The sequence below is a fragment of the Lonchura striata genome, chromosome 11 (assembly GCF_050655825.1).
Source record: "Lonchura striata isolate lonStrDom1 chromosome 11, ASM5065582v1, whole genome shotgun sequence".
Lineage (NCBI taxonomy): Eukaryota > Metazoa > Chordata > Aves > Passeriformes > Estrildidae > Lonchura > Lonchura striata.
In genome coordinates, this window is record NC_140713.1 from 6,059,635 (window position 1) to 6,082,192 (window position 22,558).

Sequence of the window (22,558 nt, forward strand, 5' to 3'; positions counted from 1 at the left end):
CTATGCACATTTTATGGCCTATGAGGGAGATAAGCAGGCCAAGGTCCTGATTCTGATTCTGAAGGAGCACAGGACAAGGTTTGTCTCTCCGTAAGCTGTGCAACTGCTGAGCACCACAGGGACAGTGAGGCCTGTCCCCTGTGAAATCACCAATTGATTTCATTGTGGGGGCACAAGGAAGGTTTGGGCTGGGTGCTCAGCAGGTGAACCAGCTGTTCCTTTGACAGCTGAGAGCTGTCATACCGATTTCCCTCAGGATTAATTTTAAAACAGCTCTAATGTAGATAGAAGTGATAACATAAAGCCGAGGCAAGCCCTTATTGCATGGAAGGCAGAGTGTGAACACAGTGGTGCTCGAGCTCCTGCAGGACAACCACTGAAAGACATTCCCAGAAAAGGCCAAAGGCTACCACAGTGAGGGATGACATCCTTTGGGGCTGAGAAAGGGCATTTCAGTAAAGGATATTCTGTAATTGATGGAGATCAGTTTTGTGGCCGATAGGGTGCAATGGTGGATTTACCATTCCACAAATGCCAGCCTTTTTAACAACAGCTGCACAATGACCTACTTTAAAAAAAAGTGAAAAATTCCATTTTGGAAGACAGCTGCCTAGAAATTAATATTTCCAAATTAATGTGGAGAGCCTAAATACTTCTGCCTCAGGCCCTTATGCCAGAAAGGTTAAGTACCTTATTTAATAGATAATGTCTATGATTAATTTATCAGAAAGAACCAAGTGGCTAATTTCCTCTAATTGAAATTTTCTGGCATGATAAAAAATATTCATATATAATTCCACTTCCATTTAAATCCATTGTACTAACTTATTATATGAAAGCAAACAAAACTATAGTCTTGAATCCTGGTTTCTTCTTCCAGTAATGGAACAAAATACTTCAATGGTCACATAGACAGTAGTAGAATGGATTCTCCTGAGGACTGACAATAAAAAAAAGGGATCGAACATTCAAATCCAGTTCCTGGTTTCAAAGACAAAAAAGGACCCGGATTTGCAGAGTGCTTCACGCCATCAGCTATTCTTTTTAGCTCTGGAACAAACCTGGCTGGGTAACTCCAGCCTGGGGAATTGGGTGGACTAGGGGTCACTGAGAGCATTTTGGAGGGATTGGAGCAGCTGTGGGGCAAAAGCACAACCTGAGGTCAGGAGGCTCTTCACTGCACTAACTCGCAAATATTTGAGCTGCTGGTCTATACCTACATTTTTAAGTATTTCTGATAAAGTAATTGTCCTGCATTTTCAAGGGTGGGATGTTTTGCAAGGAGAGCTGAGCTAATCTTTTTTCCCACACTGTGATGTTCAGATACAAACTCCTCTTCAGATATGGCACAGGGAGAGCAAACTTTATGCTAAGCATAGACAGGAAGAAATTGCTCTGAATTTAACTTTGCTTGGTAAATCAGTTAGACAACATGAGGGGAAAAAAATTGGGTACCTGGCACATGCAACAGTGGAGGAAACTTGCAAGGGGAAATGTAATACTGGTGTCATGCAGAACGGAGAACCGCAGTTCCCTGTTTCCTTTGGGCTATGAGGTGATTTGTGTGTGGAAAATGTCAAATACTGTAAGAGCAATGTCTCCATTATATCCATGTTGTCATTTTTGTTCCTAGGCTTGTCTTTTCAGAAGAATTTGTAAGTCTTTCTTGGTGGTCAGGATAGCAATTACAGGTGGTGCTTACTTTGGTTAAGGCTCCCACTGCTGGTTCTGTCTGTGTTGTATTGCTTGTCTATTGGAATTAATTTCTGTATGGAATAATTGTTTGGTTCTAGTAACTGTGTGGTTCATATAGTCCTCATAGAGACTTTTGATTCATTAGATAAAAGAACATTTTGGCATGTCCAGGTTTAGGAAACATGGATATTGGTGGATTAGGTGCAGAGTTCAGCATCTCCAGGACTTTGAATTCACTGTACAGATCCTTGGCACACAGTTTGGTGTGGCAGTGCTGAGAAAGGGAACCTCTGCACGGTTCTCTGTGAGTCACTGGGACTGGTACTCCACACGCCCAATCCCAAGTCTTGTGCCACATTCTTTGTACATAGAAGTACAGCTGGTGAATAGGGTGCGGGATGCGGAGTGCGGGATGCCGAGTGCGGGATGCCGAGTGCGGGATCCGGAGTACGGGATGCGGTGTGCGGGATCCGGTGTGCCGGTGCGGAGGGCGGGATGCGGAGTGCGGGATGCGGAGTGCGGGATGCGGTGTGCGGGATCCGGAGTGCCGGTGCGGAGGGCGGGATGCGGAGTGAGGGATGCAGGGTGCGGGATGCAGGGGGCGGGATGCGGGGCCGCTGCGCTGCTGTGCGGAGCGGGACCGAGAGATGGCGGTACCGCACTGAGAATTCGCCACCCGTGTGTGGGGCCAACCTGGGACTTCCCTCGCAGCCCGGGAGCTGCAAAACGGTCCTGAAAAGGAATTCGGAGCTTCCCTGCTTTCGCTGTTTGTACGCGCGGTGGTGCTTTGGGATGCCATCAGGCCGGTGCATCTCGTTACCCACGGCAGGTAACGGGAGAGTGGGTGGTTTCACTGGCATAATAATACACATTAATAATAAACATTAATAATCACATTAATAATAAACACTTTTGAAAGATGTCACCCTTAAAACACTAGAGATTTGTCCAAAGTATTAAATTATTTTTATACATATGAAACTCAGTTTCTGAAGTGTGAAACTAATTTTTTTTAGTAAGACATTGTGCTGGTTTCAGCTGGGGTAGAGTTAATTTTTTTCACAGTACAGGGCTGTGTTTTGAATTTGTGCTGAACACAGAGTTGATAATATTAGAATACTTTTGTTTTTTTTATTATTGCTGAGGTTACACAAAGACCTTTTCTACTTTTTGTTCTGCCATGCTGGCAAGGAAGTTGGGAGTGCCTGTGAGGCTTAGGGGGACAGAGTCAGGACAGATGACCCCAACTGACCACAGGGGTATCCCTTGCCTTATGGCATTAGAATATGAAGGGAGGAAGAAGCAGGAAGGGGGCATGTTTGGAGTGGAGTTTGTCTTCCCAAGTCACTGTTCAGGGGCTGTGGCCCTGTGGCTCTCCTGGAGGTGCTGAACACCTGCTTGCCCATGGGAATTAATTCCTTGTTTTGCTTTTCTTTTGTGCACAGCTTTTGCTTTCCTGCTTAAATTGCCTTTATTTCACCACAGGAGTTTTCTCACTTTCCCCTTCCCCATTCTCTGCCTGATCCCACTGGTGGGAGGAGAGCGAGCCCTGCTTGGGGGCTGCCAGGGTGAAAACACAATGGGCATCTTATCATAGAGCCATGGAATCAAAGACTGTGCTGAGCTGGGAGGGACCCATCAGAACCACCCAGTCCAGCTCCTGGCCCTGCACAGACACCCCAACAATCCCACCCTGGGCATCCCTGGGAGTGGTGTCCAAGCACTCCTGGAGCTCTGGCAGCCTCCAGTGCCCATTCCCTGGGGAGCCTGGGCAGTGCCAGCACCTCTGGGGGAAGCAGAACCTTTCCTGATCTCCAGCCTGATCCTCCCCTGGCACAGCTCCACCATGTCCTGAGGTCCTGTCCCTGGTCAGGAGAGTGAAGAGACCAGAGCTGCCCTTTGGGAGGATGCTGGAGACCCCAGTGAGGTGTGACCTGTCTCTTCTCCAGGCTGAGCACACCGAGTGCCCTGGGCTGCTCCTCACTGAGGCTTCCCCTGCAGACCCTTCCCCACCCTCAGGCCTCCTTGGGGCACTCCCCGGTGCCTTCCTGTCCTTCTTGTGCTGTGATGCCCAAACTGCCCCGGCACTGAAGGTGAGGCCCCCGGCTCAGAGCAGGGCAGAGCAGTCCCCTCCTGGCCTGGCAGAGCCCCAGGACAGGGATGTCCCTCCTGGCCTGGCAGAGCCCCAGGACAGGGATGTCCCTCCTGGCTGCCAGGGCCCTGCTGGCTCAGCTGCAGCTGCCACGGAGCAGAGCCCCAGGTCCCTTCCTGCAGCTGCTCTCAGCCTCTCCCTGCCCAGAGCACCCCAGAGCCAGGGCTGCCCCGGCCCAGGGCAGAGCGCAGCCCTTGCCTGAGCTCAGCTTCCTTGGCTGGGGCTGCCCTTCTCTCCATGTGCCTGGGTCCCTCTGCAGGGCCCCTCTGCCCTCACAGGAGGCAACAGCTCCTCCTAATTCAGTGCCATCAGCAGCTCCTGGGGTTCCTTTGAGCCCTGGGTCCAGACCATGAATGAAGATGTTGAGCACAGGGCTGAGGATGGAGCCCTGCAGAACCCCAGTGGTGACGGGCCCCCATCTGATGTCACCCAGCCACTGTCACCCTTTGTGCCCAGCCGTGAGCCAGCTGCTCACCCGTCCCCCCATGTGTTTATCCAGCTGTGGCCTGGACACTTTGTCCAGAAGGATCCTGGCAGAGATGGTATCAGAACTCTGCTGAAGTCCAAAAAGATTCCATCAAGTGGCTTCCCTCGATCAGCCAGGTGGGCTCCCTGCTGCAGGAGGTCAGGTCTGACAAGCTGTGACCGATGACTGCGTGGTCCTGGCAGACCCTCAACACCTCCCAGAATAATTTTCCCTGATGTTACCAGGCTCTGAGGTGACACTGACAAGTCTATGTCAGTCCAGGGTCCTTCTTGCCCTTCTTAAAAATCAGGATACCATTCACCAGCTTCCAGTCAGCTGCAACCTCTCCAGATTCCCAACACTGCTCCAGAATCTTTCTTCTTTTAAAGAAACTCCCTGTAACACAGGCAGGCTAAGAACATAAATTATACTACTATGGGAAAAAAAAAAAACAACCAACAGTTCTGTATAATAGAGGTATTTTCTATCAGTTTCTCTTTATTACAGATAGCTTTTCATCTCTGGAAAAGGGAGCCAGAGTAGAACTGAGCTTTAAACCACCATGTTTTAATTACTTGCTATGCAAAAAAAGGTAACGGCTAGTATATTTATCACTTTCTTGGAAAAAAGCAAAATTTGATAAGGGAGCAGCAAAATCTGTAGATGACAGGTTATTCATATGAAGGTTAGAGAGGCCTAGAAAGAATTTCAAAAGGCCCAGTTGGGTAGCATCACCTGGGCAGGCTGGTGGCACACAAAACTCAAATTTGTTAAGTACAAAGTGTTGATCTGTGGAAGGGAAGATGAGGAGTTACTTGTATGATTCACTCTTATAAATGGTCCCAACTTAGACAGCAGACTGAGGTCCTGCTTATCTGTGGTCAAAACAAGGGAACAAAATACTGGTGTGCATAAAAAATATAATTAAGAAGTTGAAGAATGTTAGATAAATCAATATTTTCATATGGAAGGAAGTCTAATGATATGAGTGGCAACAATCTCAATAAAGGATACCTCAGGGATAGGTGAAATTATTAAAAGGATGAGAAGAATGACCTGGGCAAGGGACAAGGAAAAGATAAAGTCAAAGATGTTTGGCTTTTACCCTAAAAATTAATCAGGGATGAAAGGCCTTGATAAAGAAAAAAGGAAAGGAAAGGAAAGGAAAGGAAAGGAAAGGAAAGGAAAGGAAAGGAAAGGAAAGGAAAGGAAAGGAAAGGAAAGGAAAGGAAAGGAAAGGAAAGGAAAGGAAAGGAAAGGAAAGGAAAGGAAAGGAAAGGAAAGGAAAGGAAAGGAAAGGAAAGGAAAGGAAAGGAAAGGAAAGGAAAGGAAAGGAAAGGAAAGGAAAGGAAAGGAAAGGAAAGGAAAGGAAAGGAAAGGAAAGGAAAGGAAAGGAAAGGAAAGGAAAGGAAAGGAAAGGAAAGGAAAGGAAAGGAAAGGAAAGGAAAGGAAAGGAAAGGAAAGGAAAGGAAAGGAAAGGAAAGGAAAGGAAAGGAAAGGAAAGGAAAGGAAAGGAAAGGAAAGGAAAGGAAAGGAAAGGAAAGGAAAGGAAAGGAAAGGAAAGGAAAGATAAAAATTGCAGCATATTACAGAAAAGGTAGATCTTGCACCTCAGTTCTTGCTGTCTTGTAGCAGGAAACAAGGCAAAATTTGTTGTGAAATGCAAAAATAACAATAATAACATAAACATGTAATTATATTACAAACCCTAGCTCTTAAGAAAAATCATTGAGACCAACAGTTTCACAAGATTCAAAAGAGTTTCAGTGTTACCTGTGGGACTGGAAAGCAGTAATTTCTTTGACTAAAAACTTGTGGGAAGTATATGAAAATGTCATGCTTCATGTTTTTGCCATACAAGCAGATTTAAGACAGATCTAATGCATATTACAGATTATTCTTTATCTATGGGTTTTCCACATTTTTCCCCCAGATTATCTGCTGGTGGCTTCCACTGGAAACAAAGCATGAGGCTGTGTGTGCACTAGGTGAACAAAGTCTGTACCTGCACTGCACAACATTTCTGTGGTGAGTTGTGTTTTGCAGTGAACATATTCTTTCATTATACTGAAACCACAAACAGGTTGCAGCAAGCCTGAGATGCAATTCAATGGACCAAACAGTGGCTTCCTAATTCACACTTTTTTACCCTGAATTATAAGAGCAGGCAGCTTCCTAGGGAAAAAAATTACTTAAAGTGATGCAAACCTTTACATTTCTGCAGAACAGCCAAAAGTGTCTCTGTTATTTCCTGGAGCATGCAAATTCTTCAAACCCTTAAGAACTCTGCCTAGCTTCTTAGCTATCAAATTTGGGCACCTAAATACCCAACACAAAGCTTAAGGCTGCAGAAACATCCTTCTTGGGGTACTGCTGAAATTTTTCTATCTCTCCCAGAATTGTTGCTGTTCCTTTTGGGCTAACTTGATTAAAGATCCATGGAGTTCACTACTGCATGAACAGTTAACATCTCTGTAAATCCCTGATAGGGAATTTACAGAGATGTTACGGAGGAGAATTCGAATCTCATTCTTTCTGAAATACATAATAATTCCATGCTTTGGTTATCAGCCCACAAAAAGGTAATGGTAACACTTTATGTGAATGGTAATGAGTTAATTAACATTTCTCAAAGTCCTAGAACCTCAGATTAATAGAGCTCTGGAGTATAAAGACATAATATTATTTCACTGAGCATTTGTCATTCAAAAAGCTCTATGCCTAAAGCTTTAATCAAGCTCAGTAAGATGAGAGCAATTTCCTTTTTTGCCACATTTGGGTCTCATCTCTGCTAAGATGCATGTGTAGTTGAACACTGTATTTCCTTGGAGAGCAGCACGGGTACCACTATTTATATGATCACTCTCAGCAGTAGAATCCTACACTTGAGAAAGTTGGAAGAGTTATTTTAGGAGATGCTTTTCCTGAGTTTACAAATTGTGACAATAAATCGCCTCTATTAGCACAGAATAAAATCTCTTCAGTTAATTATAGTTTTAGTAAAGCTACCAAGTAATACAGTTTCTAAAATGTCTTTTCTTCTAACAAAGACTACGATTTTTTGTTAGATAAAACAAATACTGGCTGCCAGATATAAATCTGTTTTGGTAGCCCAGTAATACATTTATTTTGGGTACAATTCCTCTTTACACAATGGATTTTTACCATCGTGTAGGAAATTAATTTATAATTTACCACTGTATCAGAAAGTAGGGGTATTCTTTTGAATAATAAACACTTCAGTAAGACTGCTAAAGAAGGCAGAGCTTTTAATGGTGGTCAAGAACACTTATTTGAGTGGCACAAAATCCCTTTAGGTATGTAAGTGTGAGCTAAAATTCCATGGTCAGTGAGCAGCTGTGGCACAGCCACTGTCAGAGGAAGCTGCTGAAAGCGCTGTGCCACCACTGACCCGGGCACAGCCGAGCCAGCCCAGGCAGGGGACACTGCAGGCCGGGCTGCCCACGGGGAGCTCTCCCTTCTCAAAAAAACTGGCCAAGAGGGCACCACAGAGCACTGGCTGTTACCTGAGTGCCCTGGCCGGGCTGAGAACACGGTGCCAGGCAGTGCCCGGTGCCCAGCACGGGCAATGTGAGATGCCCAGCATGGCAGTGTGAGATGCCCAGCATGGGCAGTGTGAGATGCCCAGCATGGGCAGTGCCCAGTGCCCAGCAGGGGCAGTGTGAGATGCCCAGCACAGGCAGTGTGAGATGCCTAGCACGGGCAATGTGAGATGCCCAGCATGGGCAATGTGAGATGCCCAGCACGGGCAGTGTGAGATGCCCAGCATGGCAGTGTGAGATGCCCAGCACGGGCAGTGTGAGATGCCCAGCATGGCAGTCCGCAGTGCCCAGCACAGGCAGTGCCTGGTGCCCAGCAGGGGCAATGCCAGGTGCCCAGCACAGACAGTTCCAGAAGCCCAGCACGGGCAGTACCAGATGCCCAGCACGGGCAGTGCCCGGTGCCCAGCATGGGCAGTACCAGATGCCCAGCATGGACAGTGCGAGAGGCCCAGCACAGGCAGTGCCAGGCAGTACCAGGTGCCCGGCACAGGCAGTGCCCGGTGCCCAGCACGGGCAGTACCAGATGCCCAGCACAGACAGTGCCAGGTGGCCAGCACGGATAGTGCCAGAGGCCCAGCACAGGCAGTACCAGATGCCCAGCACGGGCAGTGCCCGGTGCCCAGCACGGGCAGTACCAGATGCCCAGCACGGGCAGTGCCCGGTGCCCAGCACGGGCAGTACCAGATGCCCAGCACGGGCAGTGCCCGGTGCCCAGCACGGAGGGAATGCCCCTTCCAAAGGGTTGGTGCAGGTCTCATCCCCTGGCAGGGCCAGCTCCGAGCAGCCCGGGCACTCCTGGGCCGCTCCTGGGAGCCCCGGCAGGCAGAGCCTGTGAGATCCCTGCTGGCAGGTAAGCACCTTCCGAGGTGACACGACACAGCAACTTCATCTCTTGCAACCCCCAGTGTTTCTTCTCCTTTACAAGCAGCCAAGCTGAAATAAGATTTTTACTCTTATTTCAAGTGTTTAGAAGTAATGCAATGGTGACTCCTCTGATTTTTATATCACATTTTGTTAGCAGTTGCAATTTACTAGTTGTCAGCCTGGCCTATTTAATATTAAAAGTTACTATTGCTGACTTCAATATGAAAATGAAGAGAAATTCAGGAAGTGCAAGCAATAATTCTGCTCCTGATGCAACAGTCAGGGAGCTCTTTTAGTCCTAAGTGTATTAGTGGTGACACAGGAACAAGACAAATCCTTCTCCAGCACGAGAAGGACTCATCTAAAAAGAAAGCAAGCAGACCTTGTTTTCATGTAGAAGGGTAGCAAAGTTGTTAAAATATGTGTACTTTCAGTCTACAGGAAAAGCACAAGTTCGCTTTGCTCAAGCCTGGTTTGCAGGTCTGTGATCCAGCTGTCCTGGTCTTGTTTTCATAAGGTGACTCCATCAGGCAGGGAAATGGGGTTCTGCTGAAAACAATGGGGAATTCATTCTGTTGTTAATTTAATTACATCAGTTCCTAGAACTATTACTTTTTGAAATAATTTTTATATTTATTACTTGTTGTACTAGCATTAATTAAATACTATTCATTAGAATTATGCATAATTATACACATATTGCACATTGTACTGATTTTGCATGTATACTATACTATAGACAGTAAAGGTCTTATGCTATTGAGAGTAAATGATACATCTTTCCAGATTAGAGGTATTTTTCACAATGTAAATGCTTTAATATGGACATTTCTGTTACTTTGGTTTCTAGAAAAATAATTTTTTTGCAGTCACAGGGCCTGATCTCCACAGCTAAATTTAACATTTAAATGTAAATGTGCACATTTAAAAGGCAGCACAACTAAACTCTTGGAATTTATTCCTTATTCTACACTCACTTCTCCAAACGTCCCTCACTGCTACAGTGAATAGAATACACATCTGGGGATGCAGAATTCAAAGCACCAAGTAGGAGGTGACTTTAACTGCTTTGGTCATGTGCCTATTAATTCAAAGCTCTGGCAAATTCCCCATGTGTGATATTTCAATTGCAAGTCGAGTCCCTGAAGGGAAGCAAAGACAGCTTTAAAGCACTACTCACACGCAGTTCTTGGCAGCTGACCCACTAAAGCAGAGCTCTGAGGCTTGGGCTTTGCACCACTCCCATTTCTGCAAGTGGTTTCCTTCCTCCTCTCTTGGTGTGGCTCCTGCTGGGAATGTGACCCACATCACTGGAGGAGGGAGGGATGTGCCAGCCTGCATCTGCTACAAAGCAGACTAAAAATACCCCCAACTGGACAGTGTCATTTGGTGCACAGCAGCACAAAGCCTGGGAATGAAAACCGGGCTGTCAGCAAAGACAAATGATGGTTCAGCTGCATGCCAAACCAATCTCGGGGTCTTAGAAAACCCAGAAACAACCATCTGATATTCTGTTATAAACTTACTCCCTCAAGATTTATTATTATTGCAATGTAATGAATTTGCATCAGTGCAAGCATAATAAGAATGTCTCACCCAAGTTTACTATTAATATTTTAAGAAATGAGCTCATCTTGCAGCTTGTTTCTGTTCAAGGAAGTTCTCTGGAAATATAGATTTTTTCCTCTGCATATCAGATGAGCCTGATTCTTTTGCCAGTCTCTCTCTTTAAAATCCCAGTTCTATAGACTGAATATTTTCAAAATTATCTACATGTTGCTGCTGTCCTTTCTACAGATTCTGTTTGAACTACCTGCTGGTTTGATTTTCCTTATCTGTATTATCAGACACTTGAATTTAAAAGGTATGGTCATACAGGGGGCAAAAATTACTACACTGCAAATAACTGCAGGTTCTTAAATTACAGATAGAATTTCATACCTCATCATTCATGATACCATCCAATTTTTCAGGGGATAAACTCTCCAGATCTTTGCATTTTTGAGGTCTTCAAATTCCTATTGAATTGGATTTTGAGGATATTTACAAATATTATTATTATTAATAAATAAATTGCTGACTTTGAATCAACTTCCCACCTTCATTTTATGTAAAATGGGAGTGTGATTAGATACAGAATGGAGTCAGATAAATGCAGGTCCTGGGCCTTCAATGAGATCTATGTGCAAATGGATCTCACTGGAAGAGCAGCACCATGATTTTTAAAATTCATAAGAAAAAGCATGACTGAAACTCACAAGCTTTTGCTGGTGCTACTATAGTTATGGCTGAAAATCCCCAAATTACTTGTATACCATTGTACAGCTGGACAAAAGAGCTTTACAAGGATTTCTGTCCATATGTTTTCAGAAAAATTATGGCAGACTCTTAAAAACATAGGGTGTAAAACCACTACAGATTGAAATTAATTCTTATGATGTTCTGTGCTGGTTTGCCAATTCTACATGTACAGAAACCATGAGAGAGAGAGTTCCAAAGCCTTATGAGCTTGTTTTTCTCAGGAAACCACCATTCCTAGAATTATACAATGAAGCAAAACATGGAGTTGCCTGGAACTTGCAATCAGAAAGGCCTAAATTAGCAACTCTGAAGACTGTCAGTGGGTTTTTAATCCACAAGAGGAGAAAAACCACAACTCCTGCTAGGGACACGTGTCTAATATCCAAATCCAACTTTTCTGTTAACCATCCATCCCTGGGATCACCCTCCATACACAGGCAAGAGTTCATTAATTTAACACGGGGGTCAAGCTCAGGTTTGTGAGCAACTATTCCAGGAAATAGAAACTTCTGTTACCCCAACAAATCTACAGATTATTTATTATCCAAAAACTATATTGAAGAGATTGGGGGATACATGTGCATGTTCTACATTTTAGTTTAAGAACACTATAGAAGTTTTTCACTGCTTTTGTGACTACTTATTGATGAGGACTTTTATTTCCTATATAACTATGCATTTCAATCTCTTTTCTTCTCCTTTTTCTTTTATGCTAAACCAAATGTTTATCAACTACATTACCATGGCTGAAATATTTTCCCATTAAAAATGGAAGAAGAGCTTACCCTGTATCCTATTTTTATTGCCTTCTCATCTCTCAGCTCCTGGATTCACAATGATCCTTGAGATGTGAATACAGTGTCTTGACACTCAATACCACTCTCAAAGGCTAACTTTGCAAGAATTATATGATATAATTTCCTTATTCTTGGGATTCCAAAAGAAAAACTAACCTATGCAAAACTCAACAACAGAAAACAACCGATGTACAGAATTTGTCTTATTTCCCTTATCTTTTAGTAACTGGTGTCTTGATGAGTGCCTAAAAGGATCTGAAATACACATATTTGACTTAGAGTATCTCGACTCATTACTGTGAACTGAAGAAAGGATGCATCTATAGGTACTGTTTATCTTGTCTTTGAATTATTTAGCAGTGTACACATAAAGATCTTCCTTCCCTCACTTGTCAGTTGCTACCACAGGGCTGTTGTCTCACAGTCCCTGTGCTCACAGACGTGACAACTCACACAAGAGTTGCATAATTCATATGTGCAGTTCTGATGGTACTGATGGTTTGTTTCTTGCCTCTCACACCAGGCATAATCTGATAAGATGATACAGACTGGGTAGCTTATTCTACCTTCTTTTACAATACTGCAATTGATTAGACATCATGCAAAAGAGCTGGGAACCACAATTATCAATTTAAACAAAGCTACACACAATTTATATCGACAGATGAATCGTGACCTTTGGAGCCCAGTGACAATAGAGAGGATTGTGTGTGTCTCTTGAAACAAGGAGGGCACAGAAGTTGAGACAGGGGATGCAGAGAGCACCATTAAGCAGTCATTCAGACATCAAGGGCATCTCTCTGCCTGATGCAGCAGAAGGATCTCAGTTTTGTTGGATGCCAGAGAAATAATTTCTGGTAGCCCTTGATTTTCAACTGTGGAATTTCTGTACTGTGATAAAGACAACAGTAGAGTGAACCATAATCCCTGTGAAATCTGCTTCTGCATCCCTGGCATGTGTCCAGCAGTGCAGGATAGCAGCACTTGATAATACAGCCCGTTGGGTACCATTTTTGCTGAGAAAGATTAAAGAGCAAGCAAGCAAAGAAAAAAATTACTGGGCACTGTATCATCAACTTCAGTTTAGTGATGAGGGGAGCAAGCTGCTCAAAGCTGGTATCAGATGTGTGGAGGAGAGCCTGGCCCTGCAGGAGGCCAACAATACAAACAAACTACGTACAGCCTTGGCAGCAGCTACTGAGAAAGCACGAAGGCATTGGAAGCTGACTAAACAAATCAGGAACCTGAAACCAGCCAGGGAGGTCACCTATGCTGGTGCCAGGGAGGTCACCTATACTGGTTTTCCTGTTGGAGCCAGAGGAAAATGGTCCTCAGCCAGTCAAGCATGGAGGGCTGCACTCTCCCATGGAAAACAGACGAGCCTACATTGCCAAGATTTAATGGATAAGTCCCACTCTTCTCTGTCAACATCCTGAATGTCTTCTCAAGCATAGGACAGACAGGTGGCCAAAGCTCTGTTGTGGCCAAAGAGGAGCTCATGGACATCTCCCATTTCGTGTTGTCACCAGGAGACCTGGCCTGGTTTGGATAGGCACCCTAAAGAGGCTCTGCATGGCGGCGTAGCAGGAGCCAGTGAGGTCAGCCTCATAGGTTGTTCTTGGAAGTGGATTCCTGCCCTCCTGTAAGGAGGTCACTTACATCCCAACCTCAGGCACAGATGGATCTATGATACACAGCGAAACACTGAGCATTTCAGTAACTAATGAAGAATCTACTACATTTTATGTTATCAAGTAATTCAGTAACATTTCATCCATTAAATATTAACTTACATATTTCCCTGTTAGCCTTCTGTTCAAACTACTTTCATAATTCCATGTTCTCAATTACAAAATTACTCCTTATTTGGCAGCTTTCCACAATAAAAATCTGTATAGGCAAAAGGTAATAACAGTACCACTAAGGCAGCTGAAATTCAGTTGCCTCTGTTACAGTGCCCTGACAAAAACTAAGTCAATGCAATAGCATTTGGCCCCCTATCCAGTTCCCCTGCAATAATTCCATGTTGCAGGAATTGCCACATGGAAATGATTTAAAACTACCATTTAGGCTTCTTTCTAGACCACTTAAAATATTTATATATATTTATAAACATGTATTATTTTTGTGTATTTATATTAACAAAAGTTAAATAAAATTTACCATTTGTATGGTAAAATGTTTAGTATAGACTGGTAAAATAACAATTTTATATCCAATATAAGACACTTACTAAAAAAGTCAAATTTTGTTATCTGAAACATACGCAACACTTTAACGGAGTCAGTTGAACAAGGTCAAACAAACACATCATTTGGTAGGCAGACTCTAATTTCTAACATTTAGTAGAATGGACACTGTTTTTTCTATACCTGTTTAGATATGCTATAGAATTAATTCTAAATTTTGTTTCACTTCTTCCTAAGTAGTATTTAGACTCTATAACATTATAAATCTTAACACCCTATTAATAAGTGGGGTCAGTTACATAGATTTACATTTTACTTTTTGTCAAACCTTACTGTGCCATATACTTAAATGCCAAATTAAGTAGAAAAAAAAAATCAGGCCAGTTCTCATTCCCACATTTTCAGCATATCTGTTTTAAAACAATATTCAAAGCTCTAGTATGACTGAATGTCAACAGTTCTTTTGTCTCACAAATATTCTCTCAGCACCTCTGTGTTTGCAGCATACCTTGAACAGTTCTAACACAATTGCTAATGCCCTACTAATAATTAATTTATGTCCATTTGTTAAAAACTGGGATGATTTTTTAAAATACAAATATTTCTCCAGTATCGAGATGACCATGCAAACTATTTTACCACAGCCGGCTGAGAAGTACATTTTTGTGGTTCTGCAAGCTGATTCCTTTTTGCTAAAGTTTTCAAAAGAACAAGGAAAATGAGATCCCAGACATCTGAATCACCAGACAGTCAGAAAGAATTATGCATATGTTTGTTTGACTTCCTAAAGCAAAAATATGGCATGCCAGTGACCCCTTTGTGTGTGCAGTTGGGAGCAGCCCATTCCAGGTTGCAACAGGCAAAGGATTTACGTCAGAGCCTAGTCCTTCATTCAAGCCCAACTGGAAACCAAGTTTTTAAGCAGAACAACAATTTAAAACCAAACACATCTTCTTCTTCTCTGGACTAGGGACACTGACCTTATAAATATTTGAAATTCTTCCACTACCGGTAAACAAAAATGGACTGCAGGCAGTGATGATCATATGTCACTCTGACAAAACATTCTTACTCCTTGGCTACTTTTTGGAAAGGTTGTTTGCTGTCAATCAAGTCACAAATTCTGCTTATAATAATGGTGATGACATCAGACCTGTGGAAGAGAAGATTAGTATGGGGAATCTAAATATATAAACCAGAAGGTCATGGGACACATCCAGTCTCAGTTGAAGTCAGCAGCCTCCGTTCAGTTTGATCAACACTGGACTGATCCATGCAGGATTAAGAGGTTGATATACTTTATGTACTTATTTATTTTCCCTATAACCAGTATGGCTTGCAGCCTAGCATTTTTTAAGGTGACCTGGATCTTTGATTAGTCTGACAAGAGAAGGTTTTATTTTTAGGTGGCCATTTATAGCCAGCCGTGTTCAGTCTTTCCAGAGTGGGACTGGCCCTGTGGAGGTGGCGGGCAGGAGCTGCTCCAGGGAGCACTGGGGGTTCTGCCCACGCCTGCTTTGGCCAGTTGCTGCTGTTTACAGAGGCCCTGGGCGAGAGGCCAACTGTGTGCTAAGCCTCAGGTTGGACACAATGGTGGGCAGAGCACTGAGGGCACAAAGCACAGGTCAGCAGCTTTCCTGGCGGGCAGCAAAGGACTACATTTCATTTGTCCGAAATGGGATTTTCGTTGTCCACGGCTGCAGGACAAAAGGACTGCTCTCACCCTGACAGCTGGAATGGATGATTTGTGAAATGTATTTTTAGAAGCCTACATGTATGCCTGCATTGTCAAATATCCAGGCAGCAGGAGTGGGTCAGGCTGTGGCCATGAGGGCTGTGACACTCTGTAGAGACTGTACAACACAGCCCCAGCCAGAGCAGCGTGCACACTGCTGCTCAGCTCCACCTGCACACACAGCCCAAACACCAGGGCAACACTGCTCTGCTCATCCTGCTCTTCAACATGCTCCCACTACTGCATCCACAGTAATTACTAACCACAGAGGGAAAAATCACTGCTGATACAATAGGACATTAGTGGTCAGGTCTATTTTCCAACATCACCCTGGTTGTCCCCACATTTCCTCTTCCTAAACGCATCTCCAGCTGCTTAACCAAAACAACCTCTTGTGTATTAGGTTTTTCCTTTAACACACTCTTTAGGGATTATATTACTAACGTTCATCCTCCTAATCTTATCCCACACCTTGCTGATAGGCATATCCTTATTAACATCTGCACATGGCTATTGTGCCAGTGCTGCTTTTTTCCCAAGCTAATGATTTCCTCCTCCTACAGCCCATGACAAGTTGTAGTCATAATACATTTCAAAGCTGCTTTCCTCTTTTTCTAAAAAAATATTGTTACATTTTTTTGTTTAAACTATGTACTGATTTCCTTCCTGTCCTATTCAAGGGAGGTCTTGGAAAGCACTTTTCTCATGTATGTAACACCAGTGGGGAAAACATTACTGAATACATTTATTCTATGGTGATCTACATAAGACTTTACTAAATAATTAATCATACTACCATCTTTCAAATCAGAATTCACAAAATTTTAAAAATAGACTACTCAGTATAAATACTGCATTGTAAGACCTCAGAAAAAGAATTTTAATGTACAGAGTCACAGTAGATACCTACACTACATATTTCCTAGCCCTTGAGAGTTTCCTCTTTATTCTTCATTGGTTATTATACACTCTGTTGAATTGCATGTTTTCATGCCCTGTTTGTATCAGGAAGTGTGAACTTCCTATTTATTTCACAGTCTGTCTAAAATTCCTGCCATCTGGTAAGACGTATTAACTTAAAGGCTATAAGTCTTACATGTCCTTTGTGCCTTTATGCTCTCAATCTATAAATTTAATCTGCAGTAAATTTCAAATGAAATGTCTGCTCATCAGAGACAGTTACATGCTAAAAGTTGTTATACAGCACTGTAAAAAAAAAAAACAACCCTATAACAATATGTAAATAAATTCAGTGAGTGAAAATAAAAAATATTACTATTGTATGTTAATTAATTGTTAGCATTGACAGAACCAATCTGAGCAGCAAACCCGGGTGACAGTGCAGGGCAGCTCCAGGGCTGTGTCCTCCTGCTGCAGGCCCAGCTCTGCTCAGCCTGACACAGCCCCAGCACAGCCCCGGCCTGGGGGCTGCCCTGCTCACCCTGCTCCCCGCCAGGAAAGAGAAACATCCCTAAAAATACATGGCTGGTGGTGTGTGTGTTGGTTTTTGTTTGGTTTTTGGGTTTTTTTTTGGTTTTTTTTTTGGTTGGTTGGTTGTTTTTCTTTTTTTTATTACTTTTAGGTCTTGACTCAGTATCTGTGCTGAAAGGAAGGAAAATTCATCCCAGTACTTTATTTTCTCTTTTCCTTCCTCTTCAGCTTCTTTTGACTCCCTTCACACTCAGTTTTCCCACTTCATAGCTATACCTTCTTCCAAACAAAACCTTGTTGAAACCTCATCGGTCTTTCTATCTTTTTTCGAAATCAATGTCTTAGCAACCATTTAATTAAAAACACAAAAAAAGGGTAAAAAATTACCATCTCCAGCCCTTTATTGTACTCCTCCAGTACAAAGAATACTCAACACCTCTCTCTCTCTCTTGAAGGAGCCAACAATATGACAGCCTTCTGTTTCCTTATGTCTTTCCAAGTATTTCCCAGGTATCACTTAATTTGAGGACTAAATTTACTGGGAAGAGACATGCTTAGTAGACATACAAGAATCAGAAGAGTTCAGAGGGAAGGCACTGATGAGAAGCCCGGTCTGCCAGCAACCATCTGTTCTGGAGAAGGAAACAAAGCCACAGATTGCTCCCAGGCAGCTCCCCGCAGACGCTGCTTGCGGACTATTTCTAGCTTGTGGCTAGAAGGTGTCCAATAAATTGACAATTTCACTTCTTCCCACAGAGTTTTCTGATTAGCAGCACTGAAATTACTGTTATTTTCACTTGATGAGTATCATAGCCAAATGTGTGGGTTTGGGGTTTTTTTGGGGGGGAATTAGAGCCAGATGATTGGATGCTGAGCCCTGTAGGCAAAAATTTTGCTTACATGTATTTTAACAATTTTTAACTACTCTCCTACTACTACACATTTCCTTATTTTCTAACTTTACTTACTAGACATTTCTGTACATCATTAAATGCTTGTTCCATTTAGAAGGTAAGATTCTAAATAAGTCACAGAAATAAAAAGCAATCACCTTTTATTAAGGAAGACAGGATTAACAGAGACTCTTTCTGTGGAAACAGGATTAGAAAATACATCATTTTGTATAACAAACTTTTCTATGTAAAACATGCATTAAGCCTGAGAAATAATACGAAACGAGTTTAAACCTCACATCCTAGACCAGGCCTATTTCTGAACAATTCCTAAAGCTGGTAGCGCCATGACAATTAGGTCAAAGGGATCCGTTCGAGATGATGTTTGTGCGTTTTACTCAGTTCCCAAATAAATGCATTGAACACCAGTGTTAAATTCCCCAGTTTGTTCAGAAAGTGACTTTGATCAGAAAAGGAAAACAGAACTTTGCAGGTGCCACCGGTGATCTCCGTCTCAAACAGCTCTCCTGAATCGGGACGCTGCATCTGACAGCAAAACAACAGAGTGAGAACCTTCACGACTTCAAGCTCATATAAAATATTCACTGATTAATTCATCCCTTCCCGCTCTTTGTGCCGCCAGGCCGCCCCTCCGGCTCTTCGCCCCCCACCCGCCGGGCCCGGGGGCTCTCCGCGGTGCCCCGCTGTGCCGCGGCGCTCGGCCGGCGCCGCCCGCCGCTCCGCCGCCCCTTCCCGCTGTCACTCGCGGCTCCGCCCGCCCCTCGCCGGCCCCTCCCCGGCCCCGGCGGAGCCGCCGCCGTTTCCGGAGCGCTCGGCGCGGGGCCCGGGGCTGTCGCGGGCAGGTGAGTGAGCGCCGCGCCGACCCCGCCGGGCGCCGAGCCCCGCGGCCCGGCCCCGCCCGAGCCCCGCGGCCCGGCCGGGCGGGCGCCGGGCCGGCAGCGCCCGGGGGGCCGCGGCGCGGAGGGCGGCAGCGCCCGGGGCAGCCCCTGGGCCGCTCGGGAGGCGCCGGCGGGGGCTGGGGTCGGGGGGGAGCCCCGGCCGGGGGGAGGCGAGGCGGCGGCCACCGGGACCGTGGGCGCAGCGCCCCGGCGGGGCCGGGCCGGGCCGGCCGAGGTGTCGGGGGTATCCCGGGGCGGTGTCGGGGGTATCCCGGGGCGGTGTCGGGGCTGCGGCCGCCCCGCCGTGACCCGTGTGCGGGCAGCGCGGCGGGGCCGGCACTGCGCCTGCGGGCATTCCTGCGCACCTCCTGCTCCGCGGTGCCCCGGGGCGCCCGGCCCCGGCGGCCCCGGCGCTGGGGCGGCCCCGGCGCGCGGCCTCTCCCGGGCGGCGCCGCCGGAGCTCGGGCAGCGCGGCCGGCGCCGCCCACAGCCGGCCGGGCCCGGCGCCCCCGGCCCGGGGCCTGCGGGCGGCAGCTGCGTACGGATTGCTCACCTGATGAGGGCTGCGAGTGCCGCTTGTTGTTGCCGAGCCGTGTGTTGTGTGCATATGGGCGCTGCCAGCAGAAGAGGATAACGCATTTTGGGTTGTGGCTTAAAACTTTACCAATGCTCCCTCGCTTCTCCCCGCTTGAGGGGTTTTATTTGTTTGAGTGGAGAGGAAATGGTAGAGGTATGTATTTGTCCGGGTGAATGTCGGCTTAGGAACTTGAAAGCAGTCAGAAGGTCTCATTTGTTTGTTTTATGTGAGGTTATAAACCGTGTTACAGGTATAAATTGGCCGTTATTATTATCATTACTGTTTTTATAGAGGCGCAGGTGTCTGGCTGCTGTGAGAAGCAGCCGTACCTCCGCGGTGCGTGGCTGCAATAAACTCGGTGTTACCGAGTGGCTCGTGGTGGCTTCGGAGGCACATGGAGCTGGCACGAGGCTGGGGCTGGCTCCCAGAATGGCACTGATCCCTAACTGCCGGGTGGCTCGTGGACAATCTCACATCTACAGCTGCTGCATTTTAAGCCTGTTGTTGCTGGATGTTTGTGTTTCCTCAGCTCAGTGCTGTCGGCAAAGAGGTAGCGGTGCTCTTGAGGAATGTATTTGTTTTCTGTGGGCACAGGCAGCTGAAGCTCCCATTCCCTCACCTCTCTGAGGTGTGTGGTATGTGTTGTGTGGCTCCTGGCCACACGAAGGTTTTGGTATGCAGCTCATGGGATCAGCAGTGTTGGCCCATTCTGGTATGTGCACAGCTGCTGTTGGTGTGTCGTGGGTACCAACATGATTTTGCACTTGGCTCGAGTCTTCTCCCGGGCAGTGTTTCTACAGAAGATAAAGCCAGACCCTTCTGTAAAGAATGGTGAGTTTTCCAAGTTCAAGACTTGCAGAAGGTTTTTTCTTTTTTCCTGTATTTTCTGTTCTTTCCGTCCCAGCAGAACTTTCTAAGTATTTAGTGTGTGGCGGTGATGAAGATGTGTTTCAGGTCAATGTACGTGTTCCTGGTGCTTGGAGGAGCCAGGCTGGGAGCAGCTCAGAGCCATTGCTCTCCCTGCACCTTGTGCTGCTGCTTCCTCGTCGGTGTAAGGCAGGAGTGCTTCTGCTGACTGCTCTCATTCTCCATCAGGAGTTACTCAGGGTGGTTGGAAACTAGAAACAATGCATACAGGGAATATTTTTCTAGTTGAAAGTCTGTTCTGAGACTCTTAAATTTGGCTAACAGGTAAATAATCCCTCATAAAATGTAATAAGGCAAATATATGCTACTGACGTGTAAAAGTAAAGTCCAGGTTTCTTCTGATTCTTGGGTGTCAGCTTGGATTTGGTCACTGGCATCTTATTTTTCTTAGGGTGTGATGTCTCCAGCTTGAGATCTTTATTCTCCAGTTCTTCCCACTATTTATTGTTTTTGAACACCCCTTCTCCCTCAGCATACAAATGACGGCCAGTTTTGCTTTGCACAAAACAATGGTATTTTTCTGTCCTATGTAAGCTTTTCTTTAAACCTGGCACTGACAGTCATTTTAAGTGCTGCCACTTGCCTTGCTTGAAACAGGGTTATGTCAAGAGAAATTGTGCTGCTGCTGCTTTTGTTTGTGTGGTAATACTGTAATAGGAAGAGACTTATTCTTGGTACAATGAATGCTGGTACACCAGAAATCCTGCTAATGATAAGTGTTTAATGGGTGCTGCTCAAAATAGCTATCATTGCTGATATGGCTAATTGTGCTGTATGAAAAGAGTTCCTTTATTCCCAGTAATCTCAAGGTGTTTTTAGAGTTTTAGAGAAGTGGCAGACAGATAACTGCACAGGGAGATACAGAACTTGCTGGAGTGTGGCAGCTCTTGGGAGCTTGGTGTTCTGCTGCTGAACCAGTCAGGGCTGAGAATGAGTATTTTCTTGTGGTGATTGTAGGTAGATAAAATATTATTACTGGAATTGGGTGTTAGCCAGTGCAACAGCCTACGTGTTGCAAACAATGCCAGGGTATTGTTAGTAGCTACAGAAGGGGTTTTTATTGTACATGAAAGATGACATTTCCAGCAGCATGGGTAACCTCATCACAGGGTACCGTGCTGGGGCTGCCTCTCAGGGCAATTGGCGCTGCTGCACTTAACAAAAATCTGTTTTGTAATTGCTCTGCTCCTCTTAGAGCTCTATGATGTGTCTGGATACCCTTCCCAGGCCTTTGGAAATCAAGTGATGGTGACATGCTGCAGGCAATCCATTGCTTCTGGGCCATGGTGCATTCCAGGTTCTGTTTGGATTTTGTATGTGCTGGAAACTTAGTGGGGACTGTGGATCTAAACCATAGGAGGTTCTGTGTCTTGCTACCTGTAAAATCTGAAATTCTGGCTTGTAGGATGAAAAATGTTTTGAAAATTAAGTAGAATATGTTAAAGATGGGTTTCACACTCACTGAGAAGAAGTTTGAAGTTGTGCTTGTTGCACCTCTAGCTTTATGTTTCTTCTGCTGTTCATGTACCTCAAGACAGTTTTACATTAGGAGCTGTTCAGACATTTGTCTTTTCAGCCATCAAAGAAACCCTTAAGGTGTGTGGGGGGGAATAGGACACATTCCATTCACAAATTCTGCTTTGCAGGTTAATTGCCAATTTGGTCTGATGGGATTCCAGTCTTGAGGTGTTCTGGGATAAACTGGTTTAGTCCAGTTCCTGAATTTTGTCAAAATGGTGATTAAAACAAGGAGAGAAAAAAAAAAATTAAAATGGAACTTCAAAATGATAATTTTGGTGGTAATGAGGCGTGTTTCATTTTGAAGAGCTCTAATAACTATGGTCTTGGAATGTCAATCTTGTCTTACCCTGCTGTAATTAATAAATGAGTATGTTGGTTACTTAAAATAAATTTTGGGGAACTGATCTGTGTGATTCTTTTAAGGTCACAAGCTTTGCATGAGGCAAACCAATTTCCAGGGATTCCGGCTGGAGTGCTTTGGAGTAAAAGAAAAAGAAGTGAGTGTATGTGAGAAAAAGCAGAATAGAAGGTTTAGAAATGCTGGTCAA

General features: G+C 44.8%; 1 protein-coding gene across 5 annotated transcripts in view; it reads left to right on the top strand.

The window, feature by feature from the left end:
• Positions 1–18,793: 18,793 nt before the first annotated feature.
• The window catches only part of GARRE1 (granule associated Rac and RHOG effector 1), a 59,721-nt gene continuing 55,956 nt past the window's right edge, over positions 18,794–22,558 (top strand). For 3 of the 5 annotated variants that reach the window (XM_021536702.4, XM_021536703.4, XM_085589427.1), the window contains exon 1: positions 18,794–18,949. The gene's annotated coding sequence lies outside the window, so the exon portion shown is untranslated. Of the gene's footprint in view, positions 18,950–19,474; positions 20,394–22,558 lie in introns of those variants that run through there. The other 2 variants (XM_085589424.1, XM_085589425.1) reach the window with 2 other exon arrangements.